The sequence below is a fragment of the Armigeres subalbatus genome, chromosome 3, assembly GCF_024139115.2.
Source record: "Armigeres subalbatus isolate Guangzhou_Male chromosome 3, GZ_Asu_2, whole genome shotgun sequence".
NCBI classification, from domain to species: Eukaryota; Metazoa; Arthropoda; class Insecta; order Diptera; family Culicidae; genus Armigeres; species Armigeres subalbatus.
This window is the reverse complement of record NC_085141.1, coordinates 20,178,676-20,183,423: the sequence shown is the minus strand read 5'-3', so window position 1 is coordinate 20,183,423 and position 4,748 is coordinate 20,178,676.

Here is a 4,748-nt window from a genome sequence, read left to right as displayed (position 1 = left end):
TCTCTAAATATGCTTACAATCGTATTTTTCCTGATTTGTTTCTATAGAATGTCTGAGTTATGTTGCCTTTTTCTGTAATCACCGCACCGATGACATTGCACGACCCATTGCGCTATATGCTTGCATATAATACAGAGAACTCTACCTTACTCGACATTCTCAACATAAACTTCCATAACGCACAATACTGAACCTATTTTACTTATTATTGCTATGATCGTGATGATGAAGCATAAGAATCACGACCGTTTTGGTTAAAGTGATTGTTGTGGCACCTATGTCATAATACATTCCTGTCCTCGTACATTAAATTGGCAGTTTTTTCAACGATGAAGCAGAATTCCTCAAAATATGTTCAGATTAGGATCCCAATCTCAATATTAAACAAAAGAGCAGTTAAGCCGAGGGCCATTTACCACATATATTTCAATTCCAATGCGTGATCTGCATGGAATCATGTGGTGTCATATTTCCTGACCGTTTTTTGTCGAGGTGTTGAATAAACACGGGTGCGAGATCATCTTCATGACGTTCGGAACATTGTCTTGTCGGCGTCGTAACATGCGATGGCCTCTTAAGATTATGCGGACTATGTGGCTCGATGAAGTGAGTCAGAGTTATTCTTGTAGTTCAATGATTTCACGCATTATCCTAACCTTGATTTACTCATTGTCATAGGATCATTGCTTAACACTCTGCTAGAAATTTCAAACGCTTAAATGCGTTGTTAGTTTGCATCAGAATGGGTTACACTTTTCGGAAAACTGTTTTCGTTGAATCATCCTAACGGTCGAAATAGAATTGACGAAAGTTTTACAAAAATCCATAAAAAAAATTGGCAAACAGTATTTCCTTCCACGACCTTCCACTCACTCGTCTAGTTTTCGCCGTTCATCGAATATGAGCAACCATCCGATCTCTCCATTCACCTCAGCAGCAAAATCTGCCGGCACTATCGCATTACCCCTACGATGACGACGGAACGGCGAGTGCGCAATCGTTAATTTCAGCGCCAACGACTTATTCCTACGACTTCGATGATGGATCTCGATCCATACCAGTTTGAGTCAAACTGATGCCGTTCGCCAGTAAAACATCGTCTTCATTATTTACCGCTGCTGCGTACCCCGTCTCGCTGATTGGAATTCGAGAAAATGACGCTCGCACCTTTATCGTTAAATCATCTGCAGCGACTAAACATGAATGACTTCTCGATACGGAGACCGCCTTGGGGAGTCCTGAACAAGATTGAAATGTAATAGTGGTGATTATCGACAACTGCATCTTCATTAACGTTATTATAGTTTTAATAACTCTTTATGACAGTCCCTCATCTTTTAAGGTGATATGGTTTGTGGCAGCAACGTCATCCATCGGAAGAAGTTTTTAATTTCAGTTGCGGAGTAAGTGATAAAGTGATTTAAATTAGGCTTTGTTTTCTCTCCTAGGCTTATTGATTTTGAACTTTATTATTGTACGCCTAAACGATGACTATTGCCATTTGAATAGCTGAGTTAATTTGGGTGTGCTGGAATGTAAATAAAATGCAACATGTAGATTAGGGGCCTTAGGGAATTGTTTGGCCTACATTTCACCATCTTCACGGATCACAAGACTTTGGAGTATATCTACGGTGGAAAGTACAGAGATGGCAGAAGAGCTTGCTCTAGAGCAGAAGGATGGGCCTTGCGGCTACTGCCGTACAATTTCAAAATGAAACACATTCCTGTATTCGACAACATCTTGGACGTTTTGTCTAGACTGTGTAGCCAAACAGATGCAGCATTCGACGAAGAATCGGAACACTTCTTATTAACAGTTGGAGACGGATCTATTGCGATTACCCTGGAAGAGATAAAGAAAGAGACAGAAAACGATAAAATACTGCAGTCTGTAATAAAATCTCTGGATTCTGGAGACTGGCTTCTCTGACTTAGTTCGATACCAAGCATTCAGCAAAGAGCTGGGTCGACTAGAAGCTATTGTTGTTCGCGACGAAAGAATTGTTCTATCGGTTGCATTAAGACGAAGAGCTTTAGAAATCGAACACAGAGGACATCCTGGAGTAGTTTCGATGCGAAGGCGCCTACAGGGACGAGTCTGGTGGCCATGTATGGATCACGATGTCGACAGCATGGTTCAAGAGTGCGCAGGATGTCCAGCCGTTAGCAAGCAACCTCCGCCGGAACCCATGTTGCGAAAAGAGATCCTGGATAGGGCGTGGCAATAGATCGCTATTGACTTTTTCTTTTCTTAGCCAAAGATTGCGCATTTCTGGTTCTTGTGGATTACTACAGTCGGTACCTCAAAGTAGTGGAAATGAAGACAACAACCGCAGGAAAAAACATCGAAGCTTTGGAAGCGATCTTTAATGAACAGACGTATCCCGAAACAATCAGAAGTGACAATGGACCACCATTTGCAGGAGAAGAGTTCGCAAGTTATTGTCGGAATAAAAACATCCGGTTGGTTCGAACGATCCCATACTGGCCTCAGATAAATGGCTTAGTCGGGAGACAAAACCAGGGCAGTTTTCGCACACGGATAATGGGGAAACATCCAAGCGAGCACCAAAAAAACTTCCAGAAAGGTTCAGATGATTGACATGTTGCTTCAACTTTTTTTTTGGATGCGGTAGAGGATGTAGAGTTCAAAAGCATAGTTCATGAAAACATACCTGGTTTATGTAAGAGAGTAGAATATGAGAGGGGGAGAGAGCCTTACATTGGAGACGGGGAGAGCGGGAGAAGGCAGAGGGCAGAAGGTTGTGAGTTGTAACAGCGTGCAGATGTCGAATAAAGTCGCTGTGTTATAAATGTAATAAATAAAAGTGAGTTTTATTCATACATAATCCGGAACGTTGCACTTATCCCTGTGAACCCTACACAGAGGTAAAACAAAACTCTGTTTTTACACTGAAATTAAGATTACAAACCAAGAAAACCTACCAAAAATAGGGGTCCAGCTATCTCTTACCATACTTCTATTTGATTCAGGAGTCCTATAGAAATTCCTTCAGAAATTCCTCGAAAAAAAATCTTGGGATATTCATCCTGGTGTTATTTCATAAATTTATCCAAGGGAAGTGTTCCGGATTTTTTTTTGTAAATACGTAAAATAATTCTATGGGAAATACCGCCGGGAATTAATAAGTCATCTAAAAATTCTTCAGGCATACTTTCAATTTTTAGGAGTTTCATCGGAAATCCTCTAGGTATTCCATTTGAAATTATTCCAAGAATCCATTTTAAAATACCAATAGAACTACTTTGAAAAAAACTCTCTGCAAATGAATTCAGAAACTCCTAAAGGAGTTTCTTCCGAATTTCACTAACTACCCACAAATTCCTTCGGAAATTCCAAAATAATTTTGACTAAATCCTATGGAAATCGCTGTAGCGAAAATACCATTTCCTCGGAAATATATCTAGTACCTTATTTGGAATGCCCTCCAGAAAATTATAGGACGAAACTCTAGGAACATCCGAACGAATTACAAAAGGAATTTCTAAAGTATTTTGCAAAATAATTTGCGACATTCTTAAATATCTTCAAGAATTCCTTTGGACATTTACCCAAGCTTTTTTTGGAATTTCCTCCAGGGATTTCTTTCAGGAGCAGATTTTCGAAAAGTAATCCTAAAGGAATTTATGAAAGAATTACTAAAGAAATTTTCTAAGGAGTTTTTAAATGAATTCCTTAAGGATTTTCCGGATGAATTCCTGAAGAGATTTTCGAAGAAATTTAGGATGGAATGTTTTATGGAATTTCTTAAAAAAAAGCCTAGATTTCTCCAGAAATTTCTTCTGTGATTACGTCAGGGATTCCTCCAGAAATTCCTTCAAAAATTTATCCAAGAGTTCTTTTGGAAGTTTCCCGGCGATTTATAAAAAATGGCGAAAAATTATTTTAAGAACAATTTTAAGCAATGATGTAGAGTAGAGTGGGGCAAGAGTACGCACTTAGTTTTCAATCGATCATGTGGCCCTTATGGAGCAAGCTTCTGCATATAAAATTAGTGTCGATGATTCATATACTCTTCCTTTCCAGTGGAAAAAATATTGAAATTATTGAGATTCGTTTTAGTAGAACCCTTATTGCAAGACAAGTGAAAAACGCACTCTTACCCCACCGGTGGGGTAAAAGTGCGCATCGGGTGGGGTAAGAGTACGCATTTATCCAATCATGTGCTTTAAGTATATATTAACACAAATAATAGTTAACAACATTTAATTGATGTTTAATGAGCATATATTAGGATATGTTTAAAGATTACGTAACTCTTAGAGGGGAGGGGTCCTAAAAATGTGCACTTTCATACGAAAACCATTGTTTTTATATATACAAAAACTACAGAGGTAAAATATATATCAGGTTTTGGGTGGCGTATACAAAGGCTTTTCCCTTAAAGAAAGTCCACCAATCACGTAACGTAAAATTTGGCTATTTCATCACCCCTCCCCCCATCTTACACTATTTGTATGAATCCTCTAAAAATTATATGAATCGTCACACATCTCACAACCCCTCCCAGCTAAACGTTGCGTAATTTATGAATGTTTCTTTTGATTAAAAGAAATTATCATTTAGATGAAATTGTGTTTTCGTACTATGTTTAGGTATACAACAAGTCCTAATACAATTTCATTATTTCGCTTCAGTGCTTTATTCGCAAAGTTCTTTCTAACACCGAATTACTTCAACTTATCCTAAAACTTGTGATAAGTTCAAATTCTGTCCCTTTTTCT